The sequence below is a fragment of the Sinohyriopsis cumingii genome, chromosome 2, assembly GCF_028554795.1.
Source record: "Sinohyriopsis cumingii isolate HCF-2022 chromosome 2, ASM2855479v2, whole genome shotgun sequence".
NCBI lineage: Eukaryota > Metazoa > Mollusca > Bivalvia > Unionida > Unionidae > Sinohyriopsis > Sinohyriopsis cumingii.
In genome coordinates, this window is record NC_142962.1 from 89,791,032 (window position 1) to 89,805,169 (window position 14,138).

Here is a 14,138-nt window from a genome sequence, read left to right on the forward strand (position 1 = left end):
TTTATCAAAGTTATTTTTAGAACGATGAGTTGTATACTCTTTTATTTGTTGTCACTTTAAAGCTTTAATGAGTTTCAATATCCCCATAGTGTACGTGTTTGTTTTTCTGTAACAAATCAAAAAGAATTTGGAAGAAACAAAGTATTTGCTATTCTATGATGGGTCGTATTCACAAGGTCCCTGGAGCTGGTCCATTTGTTTTCCTTACTGGCATGTTTCTTTATTACCCATACATCCTTCCTCACACACCAGGTCTTGCGCCTGGTTTCTATATCACGGTCCCTAAAGTTTGCAATGTTGACCAAGGATCAATCGAATGTATTGTGTGTGCTATATGTGTATGCTATATTGTTTTAATTGTGTAATATCGTGTTCATGTTCGGCATGACCATTGTATATATATTTTAATTTGCATTACATTGTTTTATCTACTTTATTTATTTACGTACAAAAAAGAAAAAAGTGTAAGGCATGATAGTTGTATAAAGTTATATGTTGTAATGGTTTTCCGGTTTCGGTCTAGAATTTTTTTTCTAAATAGCGATGAGACGGGAGTTTTTGTACTTATTATATATATATATATATATATATATATATATATATATATATATATATATATATATATATATATATATATATAGAGAGAGAGAGAGAGAGAGAGAGAGAGAGAGAGAGAGAGAGATTCTTCATTGCGTCGCTGTATATATTTCCAAAGTCCTTTCCCCCCATAACATTTGTATAATGTGAGAGGGGCTAGAAATCACTCATGCTAAATACAAAACACTTGGCAAAGACGGATTCGTTAGTGACGTTAGCAGTTATCTTTTTGTCCAGCAGATTAATGACCTACCGGATGTAGTAAATACCTAACACGAGAGGAAGATTTACTTGTGCAGTGTTTTTCTTTTCCTCACATCCATTGTGATTAGAAAATCGGATGAAGGTTCGGCTAGTGATTAAGAATAATTAAAAAAAGACTATATATGAGAGACTGAACAACATTTAACCTACCAAAAACATTACAGAAAGATAAACAACCCAATTTTCCCACAGACTAGTAAAACTATAACAGAAGTTGTTAATCGATTAGTAAAGAAAAGATTTATTAGCAAAACACAAACGATGTACTTAACACCGCCAGTGAACCCAAGACTGAGGCACATTTATACTTTACTAAAAATACACAAACATCCGGAATTTTGGTGGGCCCCCGTTCAAAATTCCCTCAGGAAGGCCGGTAGTATCAGATGTGGGAAGTGAGTCTTGTAAAATATCCGAATATGTGGATTGCTTTTTAGCGCCGTTAACAACGAAACATCCATTTTATCATCTCATGGATACGATTGACTTTAAGATAAAAAAATAGAACTATCAAAATTCCAAAAGACAGTTTCCTCGTTTCTCTGCACGTGGAAGGCATGTACACAAATATTGACAACAAGTAGGGCTTGATGGTGGTGCGGTATTGCTTTATAAATAACCCTGACCAGAAACGACCACATTATGAAATGTTGGAGTTATTGAAACAGGGTTTAGAAAATAACGATTTTGAACTCAGTGATAACTGGCATTTACAAATTTCAGGAACAGCTACGGCAAAAGATTCTCCCTGAGCTACGCTAATGTCTTTTAATGGCGAACATTAAAAGAAGTTTTTATGAAATGTTATTTTCTCCCTTTAGCCTATTTTAGATTCCTCGACGACATTTTCCTTATCTGGACTTTTTCAAGGGATGAGTTTGATAGATTGTTCGTGATTTTGAATAATTTCCATCCCTCGATTAAACTAAAGACAACTTTAAACGAAAAATTCATTGCTTTTCTGGATACTACTGTTTTTAAAGAGGACGATTTCGGGAAGACGGGGATTTTAGACACTAAAGTCTTTTTTTTTTTAAACCCACGAGCACTAACTACTACATGAATCTTCCTTCCATCCGAAACACACTTTCAGTGGAATTCTAAACTTCCCAAATTATTAGGTTTCATAGACTTTGTACGAGACAGGAACATTTTCAAAGAGTGACGAATACACTGTTTAGATCACTTTCAGGAAAGTGGTTATTCAAAGCAATTTTTGAAAAAACTTAAAATTAGCACAAAAAGGGAATTTAATTCCTATACATATACATTCGAAACAGTTAAAGTCTGCCGAAGTAAACGTTGCAATACCTGCCCATTTATTTGAAGAATCAAAAACTTTTTCTGGTCATGCCAGTCATCAGACCTACGCAATCAAAAAAACATTTGCCCTGCAATTCGAGAAACGTTATTTACCTGATCTCATGCAAAAAGTGGGGAAAACAATATGTCGGACAGACTACTGTCACACTGAGAGACCGTTTCTCCAGACATAGATTTGACATTAAACACAAAGAAAATAAATCGGCGGAAAATATTTTAACAGCACTGACCATTCCATGAAAGATTGCGTGATCATTCCAATTGAATCGGTTGGAAAAAATGACTAGCCAAAAGAGAAAGTTATTGGACTAAAAATTGAAGACTCTTAGCCCCTGTGTTCTTAATCTGCAAGAGGAAACTGAGGAAGTCATACAATTTGTGATAACTCTTAGCTCAAAAGCAGCCCAGGTGTCTAAATGGATTAGAAACGGGTACGCTTCAATTCAAGACAAGTATCCACGAGTCTTTCGGTACAAACTTATGACAGGATACCGGAAAAATATAAACCGATTTGATATACTTATTAGGAATAAAACAAGGAACGCAAGTAATTCTCCCTACGCCATTGCTCCTAGGAACCCAAGTTTTTCCTACCTAATATTTCCTTTAACTGATTTTTTCCCCCACGTCTCTTCTCCTTTATTGCGATTGTAAGGTATCTACATAATCAATTCCGTGTATCCTTCTTTGGATTTTTCGCATTTACCGGCCATAATTAACTACAATTACTACTCTCCAAATAAAATGATGCGCTTATATCAACGCGTAAACAAAGTAATCGTGGCCATAAAGATGGTGGAACACCGATGTATACCGATTGTGATAACGTCATGCGCAACCCATCTATGGAATCGGTTCACAATTAATACTTCCAGTTCAGTACCCACGAATGTAGTTTTAGTCTATTTTTTGAACATTTTTTTCCTCTCTCATTTTGGTGGTGATAGAAGAGTTTTATTTATGCATTTTTGGTAGGGATTTAAAGGTAACTGTTTATTCTTGATAATATGAGCTCAAGGTGTGGTCTGTGTGTATTTCGGCGACAGTGCACAGTGAGTAATAAGGCCTTGGTGATGATCCGGAAGTGAAATCTGTGTTCTGTTTACATGCTGCTATGTTGACAGTCCAGCATCTCAAAAAAGAGCAGGTCAACCTTTGACGAGAACTTCACCGTGAAGTCATCTTTGAAGGTATTTTAGATTAACATATGATTTGTATTGATTGTCACACAGTGGAAAGGTCAGTACTGAGAAACAAATGTAGAGAACATATAGTAAAATTAATTGTGTTCTATGTCCTGTCATAGTTAGTTAGTCCTCTTTGTCCCCTCTTAGACACAAGGCCGCAACAATTTTCCGCCATCTAGGTCGGTCTTGAGCAATGGATTGTGCCTCGCAATGAGTAGTCTGGTTCCCTGCTTAGTATGCTCATAGAAGAGTACGCTATGAGGCGTCGTAGCGGACAAAAGCTGGTCCAATGAGAAAGTTGCATTTGGAATTTCGATATCGTATGTCGAGAAATCCATTATCAAGTGTTTGATCAAATTGCATGTCCTTAAAGTTCCATTTTCTAGACCGAGATTTTAGATTTTATATGTTAATTATACAGTGATGGTTTAAAGTTCTATTTACTATGTCAACGTTTTACAGTGTATAATTTGAATAATACAGCGGTGGTTGAAATTCCAACATCATGTGTCGAGAATCCTTAATTCACACGTTGTATGCAACTGTATGTGATTAAAGTTCCGTTTCATATAGCGAGTATTTAGATTTCATCTGTTCAATTTCACAACAACGAGAAGCAGCCTCCTTGTTTAAATACAACGCGGCCCGTTCACGAGAGCGACCTCTAGGGAACAAATTCATAGTAATTCTCGACCTGTGAATGGTAACTTTCAAACTATACATGCATGCAATGTAATGGCGCCTCATAACTGAATACACGAATGATGTATCTTAATACGCGATATTATTTTGAATTGTAAAGAGTGGACACTGTACTGTTACTTTTAACACCAACACATCATTTCACCATATAAAAATAACATTTCTGACAAGCATAGTAAAATGTTCAATCATCGCTGTGTAATTCAACAGAGACAATCTAAAAACTTAACATACGAAATGAAAATCTGAGCACATTCAATGTGATTCAACATGTTATTTGAAACTCTCGACATATGACATTAAAATTTCAACAACCGCCGTGTAATTCAGAAGACACAATCTAAAAACTCGACATTGGACATCGAAATTTCAACCAGCGCTGTGTAATTCAACAGATGAAATCTACATACTCAACATATGAAATGTAACTTTCAACATAAACTCTTTGAACCAATACGTAAATTAGGAATTATCGACGTATGACATTGAAATTTCAAATATCGCCGTGTAATTCAAACGACACAATCTAAAACCTCGACAAAAAAATATAACTTTCAACCACTAACTGTTTATTTCAACAGATACAATCTAAAATCTCGACCTAGAAAATGTAACTTCAAGGACGAGCATTTTTTATACAACATGTGAAATTGTAATTCTGGACATATGACATTAACATTTCTACGACAACGTTCTGATTGGATCAGTTTTTGTCCGCAACGGCGCCTCATACCTCGCCCCAGGTAAGTTCGATTTCTCTTCCAGCTCGTTCATAACTGTGCTTCGCCAGGTTATCTTTGGATGTCCAAATTTGCCTTTAACAGCCGATGTCCATCTGAGGGCTACTTTGGGTAACCGTTCTTTGGGTATCCTCATTACTTGCCAGAGCCAGCCGATGATGCGCATCTTGATCTTCATGGAAATGTGGTTACATCCCGTCTTTTATATATGTTCGCATTGGAGATTTTGTTTGGCCAATAGATGCTGAAGATCTTACTGAGCCAACTAATGTGAAATGAATTTACTCCGCTCATGTCTGTTTTCACTACTCTCCAACACTCGGAGCCGTACAACATTAACGACTTTATGTTGCTGTTTTTAAGTCTGATCTTCGTCTTGAGGTTATATTGTTTTGATTTCCATATATGACGGAGTCTGCTGAGATGACCTCTGGCTTTATTTAACCTGGTCTTGAAGTCTTTTCTGGCACCGTCGTCGTTGATAATTTGGCTACTCAGGTAGGCGAAGTCCTCTTTAAATTCAAGAGCCTCTCCATCAGTAGTTATTGGATGAGTAGTTGTGGCCTTTATGCTCTAAACTTTCGTTTTCATTGCATTTTGGCATGCATACCAGTCTGTTTAGCGTACTTGCTGAGTCTGTCCGATTTCTCTTGAAGATGAGAGTGCCTCGATGAAATAACAACCAGATCATCAGCAACGTCCAGATATTCAATGTGTGAGAAGAGTGTCCACTGAATCCCTCTTGCATGGTCAGATGTTGTTTGACACAATATACAGTCGATGGTGATGAGGACAAATGGGAGAAAGGATGCAACCTTGCCTAACACCAGACTTTATTATAAATGACTCGGTAAGAGTGTTGTTAAGGATAACGCTGCATTCGACGTGGTCGAGAAACTTCCCAGTGTTTGACTATCTTGGGTGGCGTTCCATAGACTCTAAGAATCGTCCATAGACTCTCGAGGTGAACACTTTCAAATGCCTTCTTAAGGTCAATGAAGTTGATGTAAAGGGGGACATTCCACTCCAAACACTGTTAAATGATGTTGCATAGAGCAAATATAAGACCTATGCATCCTCTTCCTTTGTGGACCCCTGTTTGTTCTTGTCTGAGTTAGTCATCTATGGCATTACACCCATAAGACTTCGCCAGCAATAGAGTTGATAACACTATTTTGTTTATTTTATTTTAGTGATGTCACACCCATAAGGCATCACTAAACTAAAATAAACAAAATATAGTTATCAACTCTGTTGCAAGAGCCGCTTATCTGTATCTGTTGGTTAGCACGGTATTGAATCAAGAAATGGTGATAACTTTAAAACGTTATTGACGTGTGATCAGTTGCGTAAGCTATGTATTGTCATTTTTTGAGGATTGTCTGCTATTAGTGTATAACCGTACTGCACCAAAACCAATAGTGATTTTCGCTACAACTGTACATTTGTTTCAGAGACCTTGCCCCATGGACAATACACGAAAATGATAGCATTGAGAAATTAATTCTGGCACTGCCTTTATACACAACTATATCACAGCCATTACTATCTTCATGTTAAAACCAAGCTGGCGTGTGAGTGATTTGGATTTTTAACGTAGCTTTAACAATTATTCAGTCCTATCGTTACGATGTCTGCAGTGCGACAGCTAATAGTGATGTGTATCACTTAGGCATCATGCCGCGGACATGTAGCATAATGTCCGACCCAGTCACATTATCCTACACCAGGCCGACTAGTCCTTGCAATAACCTCTTAATACTGGGCGCCAAGCGAGGCAGCTGCTAGTACCATTTTTATCAGTCTTTGGTATGACTCGGCCGGGGTTCGAATCCTATACATCCCGCATCCGAGGAGGATGTTCAAACCAAAAGGCCATCGGAGCGGTCACAACCAAGCTATTAAAATAACTGATGTTGGTAAAGTTCAAAGATACTGCAACACTTAAAAGATCGCAACAGTTTGCTGGCCAAAATGAAAATATTGTTAAAATTAGTCTGAGTGGCTTTTTACATTTCACCGTTTTACACAATTGCATTTTTGTCGAAGTATGTATCGATGATACTTATTGCATGGCACGTTCTATCAATTAAAGTCATTTAAAGTGTATGCAAACGGCGCATCTTTTGGAAGCCTTCATCCTGAGTTATTTAATTAGCAAGGTTTCCGTGTATAGTTTCCGATTCTGCTTATGTGTTCCCGAAAACAAACGTCAATAACTTGTTTGCTGTTGGAGCAACCTCAAAAAAGCCAGATCCATGAAACAGAAACTATATATCAATCATGCTTTTTGTATCACGTGACTACCGTTTCGACATGTGCTCTATGCTTGATGAATCTGGCATTCTCCGGGTTTCTGCAACAGGTTTCTGGTCGATGTTCACTGAATAAAACAATGTTTAGAATTAAGTATCCTTTTACTACTTTACAAACATTACGTAACTTTAATTTAATGTTTTTGAATTTACTGTACAAAATTGGAAATTGGTTCATGTTTACGTGACTATTGGAATTCTGATGTCATCAAAATGTCATCCAGATACCATGGGTCGTCGGTTAAAATACTAATGTTGTAACCAATAACACCGGGTACATGGACAATTGACATTTAGGCTGCGATCAAAGAACAAGTGCCAGGTCAAATTTTGTCACCGCTGTAGTTTCGTTTCGTCTGTCCAACGTGGATATGTAAAGGTCAGAATATTAAATTCGTGTTTACCAACATACAAAGCGATCTACGGTGATAGACTCAGTGATGTTATTTAATGTCTTTTCAGAAGGATAACCCCAAAAGCAATACCGATTGCAAAGCAGCTGGGAATGAAAGCTATTGACCTTGTTCGTGATAAAGGTATTGGTGCTCTTGGTGATGATGCTAGTAAAGCATTCTCGGCAATCAAGGATAGACTAGCACGATTAATGCGACGAAAACCACAGCCAGTAAAATAACCCAACTTTGAGATTATGCCTGAAAATATTAGTGAAATAATAAATCAAGCTGCAAATTTAAAAAATAGCACTGTTGACTGGTGTATCTATGTCAGAAAAAGAAAAAATATAACTGCTAATCTGATAGCAGGAAGTTGTCTTCGTGTGAGACGATAACAATTAAAATAAAATGTTTAAACGTATATCTGATCCAGCATTTGATATGGACGCACCAGTTCTCAAAGACGAATATGTGCGTGATTATCAGTATTATTCATATGACGCACAAAAACCAAATCAACTGGATGAATCGAATTACAAGTTCAGGATATAAGCAGATATTTTTTGCCCGCCGACGTATTTTTTGAAGTTTAGGTTCGATATGTGAAAAATGATAATAATCCATATGGTGATGTGCAGGGTGGGTTTGTTAATAACGCAATTATGTCATTATTTAACAGTGCACGATATATTATTGATGGTCGGGAAATTGAGATTTGTCATAATGATGTTGATGTTGCTACGACGATATTGGGGTTATCCCGATACAGCGATGATTATTCACGATCTGATGGTCCGTCAATGATGTTTGCAAAAGATATAACTGATAACGCTGATGGCAGACTTTATATTTCTTGGCACCCCAAAAAGGATACTGCTGCGGCTGACGACGTTGATGTTGAAAGTTTACAGTTTGTAAACGCGAACTATAATCTGGGATTCGCAGCACGTAAAAATAAAATTAATAATCAAGGAAGATTTAGTTGCGCAATACCACTGTCACATATCTTTGGTTTTTGCACAAGTGTTAGAAATGTTGTTTTCGGGGCAAAACATAGATTTATTCTCCTTCGAAAATACACGGACGACCATGCTATCTAACACGCTGAAGGCGGTTATGCGGGTGAAACCGTGACACTTCATGGAAATGTGACACTGACAAAACTTTCGTTGTGTATGCCAGTGATGTCACCATCACTTGCTGCAGAACAACGGCTGCTTTCATTTATAGACACCGGCGACAAATCAACTTTGTCATGGTTGACGATGACTACAGACTCGATCACGAGCACAGCTGTTGGCGCATTTGTATTGCAGATCGCATCACAACATTGAAGTTCAGCACCACGACATGTATTTAAAGCTTATCAAGATATCCGACGACAGAATTCTCCAACACGAAATCATATGATATTTGATAAGCTTGGGGTTAGTGAAGATTCAAAAAGAAGAAATGGACACAAAGAACCATATGAAGAAGTGTTGCTGGATTTTGAAAATTATCACCTTGCACGTTTGATGTCATTTATGGGACGTGATCAGAATGTTAATTCTGTTTTGCAAATATCTCAGCGGGATATCTCTACGTTGTATCCGATATACTTCTCGCTGGAACATCTAGATTTGTCTAGACAGTCAGTCGTTGACGTACATTTTCGAGCTCGAATAAGTGTACTACCAGCTGGTGTTGATGATTATAGAGCAATTGCAGTTATTCTTTCAGATAAAGCAATGTTACTTGAAGGTTTTGGTAGACGTATGAGAGTTCTTGATGCTCCAGTAGAAAACATGTAACTAAATCGCTCATGATATTTTTATAATGTCATATCATCATGTTAATGTCAGTCTGACTCCTGGTCAGAATAAAAAGCCTCTATCAAAGTCAGCAAAGAACTGTGGAATAAAAGTATCACTTAAAAAGATCAGATTTCAGGTGGTGAAAATAAACTATCATTCAATGACGCCAAACAATCAAAACAGTCGCTAAACAATCTTTCTGCGAGCGCCATTAAAGATTCAATCAAGACGGGTGGTATATTTCCACTTCTTGCGTTAATAGCCTCTGCGGCTCCAACTGATGGTGCTGTTGGAACTTCTGCTGGAATGGCATTATGGAAAGCAAGAGAAAAAGGAATAAAGACTACTAAAAAAGGGAAAAGGGTCTAAGATTACCAGGAACCCCTCACTGATACACAAAAGGTCAGAGACTTCCAGGAACACTTCGCTGATTCTACTCATGTCAAATTTTGATTTACTTGATGCTGCTAAAACTTAAATATAAAAAATTTCAGAGGTGTTTCTAGGCGTACTCAATTACCAAAACATCCAAACCGTGTTGAAACCGGTATCATTAATCTTAATAAAAGTTATGTCCAGGTACTCGTTTAGTTGCATATGGGGTTGATCCACGTGGAATTGTTTATTTTGATTCGTATGGGTTGGCACCACCAAAAGAATTTTTAAAGTATGTCGGCAGAGTGCAAAGCGTTCATATTCAAGACACTCCCGTCTGGTATTCAACATTACTAACAAAGACAATAACCAATCCGCCAATATGTGGCCGTGAAGTACTTGCTGTACTCGACGGAGTGTCATCATCAACAACACCATATCATAAAGTCTTGCACGAGTATACAAGTAGACGGTCAGTCGTTTCAAACAGATCTTAAAGTATAATGGTTGATATTTACGGAAGAACTTCTATCAAAGGCAAAAAAGGTGATATTGATTTGTCGAATTACGCTACTAGAGATGATCTTGCTGATCTTATGAACCTCTCTGGAGTTGACCGGGATGAAGTTGTTAATTTTCAGGATAAATAAAGTGTTTTAAAGACGAATAACATTAAGTGAGTCGACATAGTTCGTAGAGTTCTCGGTGCTACCACAGAAAACATTCCAATATTTACTGACGGCGGTAGAACCAGAGACTCAAATGTATCAATCGCAACTATCAGAAATGAAATTATAAAAAAGTGCTGCTAATAATTTACTATCCACCGGTGATAGAATGACTGGTTCTCTCAACATGGCTAATAATAAAATTACTGATCTTGGAGAACCAGAATCAGACAATGACGTTGTAACAAATAAATATATCAAAGGTAGAAACCTCCCAATGATGAACTCGTTAGTTTCAATTAATAATGAAATGACCACATTAAAATCTGATTGTAATACTCATGTGAACACATTTTTGAATTTTCGCAAAAGAATAAATGGAATTGTTCATGATTTCTTTGGAAAACCAGTAGCAACCGGTATTAAACTTACTGAAATTAACACAAAACTCGGCGATATTAAAACAGCTACGTCAGACATTGAAACGTATAATCAACGATTAGGTGTTATCAGAGATCCTAAGTCATTTTAAAAGCAAACCACGATAGCGCAGAGTAATATCGACGATATTAGAAGAAAAATCTAGAAGATGTTATAAGTGGAATTTCTGATATCGTAAAAAATTAATCTGATCAAAATTCCTCACAAACAGATCATCAACGTGTTATACACAGTGTCATCAGGATAATCAACATGGTCACAGTAAAATAACACTATCGAACATACCGCAGTATTTACTGGTGTGTATAGGCTGTCCGTGTTCAGCGGTGCAAAGTATAGTATATTTACCACGTATCCCTGACGTCATTCAACCGATCATTTTTCTGCAACCGTGTATATTGTGTCAAATAAAGAAGACAAAGAAACATTTATGCTGGAATCATCTGATAAAAAATTAACCGCGGCGTCTTACTGGTGGTGTCTGGAATTTGTCGCTGAAACACCTCAATTGACTGCTTAATGATTAAAATATAATGGGCATTCCGACTGATGTTCAACGTTTTAGATATATTCAAGCAATTGAATGGCAAAAGAAAATAGTTGTTGTTGATATAATTGTTTATTCCACATCTGCTATTATTGCTGAAACTGGCGTATTATTATCAGCAAAAACAATGACATCGCCGGCAATTGTAACAATTTGTTTATCTGGTTTTCTTAATATTATTGCAAAAAAAATATGCACTTGTACAAACATGAAATTACACAATTATTTAGTAAAATTTCAAGCATCGACGCTGGCATACTTTAAGTTACCTTCGTTTTTATCATCGAGTCTTGGCGATGGAATAATATCAGATATTGAATTTACACAGATAACTGGAATTTACAAAGATGTAATGAGCGTAATAGAATCCACGCCTGATTTAGATAATAATAATAATAATAATAATAATAATAATAATGTCAACCCCGAACGAGTTATTACAGCAAATTGTAGTTAATACAACTCCGTCAGAAACTACGTCGATATCAGTAAGCTTAACTAGTCCCGAATCAAGCGTCAACTTTCCAACCACAATTCCAGTGAAAGTAATAGTGATAGCACAATTACGAGTTTATTACAGCTGGCGAAATATCAGATCAAAATCATTCGGTGGATTACCAGCAAATAATTCACTGGTATTTGCAAATAATATTTTAAAAAACCGATCGATCTTCTGATTGGCAAGTTGTTGGTTAGATTTAGTTACATGTTTTCTACTGGAGCATCAATAACCTACAGGTAGTTGTCAGATTGAACAAATCAACGATGAATTTCAGCTCAGAATTAAATTTATAACAGAAATATAATCTAAAATTGCGATCACTGTTCACAAACCAACATTATCAGCTGCGATAGAAATAAACTCTATAGATTATGTCGTTGATAAATATATCAATCATCAATCCGAACAGTGTTAGGATGGCCAGAAATTCCACCTGTTTATCAAGGACCACCAGAACAGTTTTTTTTTTGTTATAAAACCTCCAGAATATCGAATATTATTTATTTATCCTGGATATTTTATCATGAGGAAGAATATTTTATTGCGTCTGATGGTATGAGACTTCCTAAATTAATAACGACTCTACATATCATTGATCATCGACGAAAAACATCTTGATAGAGTTTTTCTCGAACATATTAAGTCTGAACAGTTTAAATTACGTATAGATCTACGAAATCTGTTTTCTTCTCTATCCCAGCATTATAATCATGATATAAAACAATACATTATTGAAACGAAACAATAAAACATCAAAACCAAGTTGAATCAGATCTCGAATTTTTAATACATTTTTTTGTTGAAACAGTAGTGGCTGGTGATGATGAAAATATTCGTCTAAATAAATCCGATACATCGATAAATTAAAACAATTGTTTCTCAATCATTATAAAATAACCGAAGCGGAATTGCCAAAATTTGTAATACCAGGATTTAACACCGACGAACTAAAAAAATCAGTCAACGATATCTTCGATGAATATATTACCAAAATACTTGAAGCATGGAGAAAAATAAACCCACCAGCAAATATTCTCAAACATAACAATGATCCGTACGGTGGAGGCAGGCAAATTTCACCGGGAATTGTAAATATAACATCAACGATCCCAGTTAATCTTGTAAGTGATGCAATTGATGGCTGATGACAGTTATCAAGCAAATCTTGAAGAATCCTGCCAGGCCCAATAAGGATATATTTTTTATACATTGACACCTCAAGTACCACCTGGATATTTGATTGTACAAGAACCGATTAATCAGGTTTACCTGCGATGTCATAAGCCGCTATTATCAAGGACACATTTCAAACTTACTGACCGATCCGGACACTTTCTTGATTTGAGACTGTAAATTTTGAATATAAATTTGTATGTAAGGTCATAGATCTTCACGTTCATGATTGTTTTTAAATCCTGATTCCTAATCAGGGGAAATAAAATATATTATAACAGTATTTGTTCTTAACTGATTCTCGTTCAGATTTCAGGTAAACAGTACTTAAAATTGTGAAAATCAGTTAGATTTTATAATGTGATGGGGTAAATGGTACTTAAAATTATGAAAAACATACATATTTTATAATTTCATCGGATCTAAAATGTAAAAATAAGTGATTGGGCAGAAACAGTTAAAGATATCGGACCGTTTATCAAAGACTTTGCTGAACTGGGAATGAAACTAAAATTCCTAATAATAGTAAAAACAATAACCGTATAGATTTTGTACGAACCAAAATATAAATCGATTTTGAACTGACTGGATTCGCTTGTATCGAATCATTTAAGTTTGCTGAAAATCTTCGTCCAATTTGTTATGTCTGGTTTGGCAAACATTTTTCAAAAAGAATGTAGGCACCAACAGAATTATTACGAAATATGCTCGATGCAAAAATACTATCATTGTTTACATTAGGTAAAGCGATTATACCATATAGTCCGTAAAAACAAGTTTGGTTACCACAACAAAAGAAATTTTCTGATGATGCAAATCCTGATGTTACTGATTTCGAAAATAAAATAGCAAAAGATCTTGGTAGAAAAATAATTGTTAAATTTACGCAAGGAGGATCAAATGATCATAAACGACATTGTACAAAATCAATTATTGATGATGCTGAATTAGATTTTTTAATTGATGATATAACGAAGAGAAATATATTTATAAGTCAAGAAAGAGATTTCTTGTAAAATGGAACTAAATTAGGTACATTTGTGAGTGATATTGATGGTGAGTCATCGCAGTTTACTCATTTCAGAATTTCAGTGCTTGCGTATGTTTCGATAA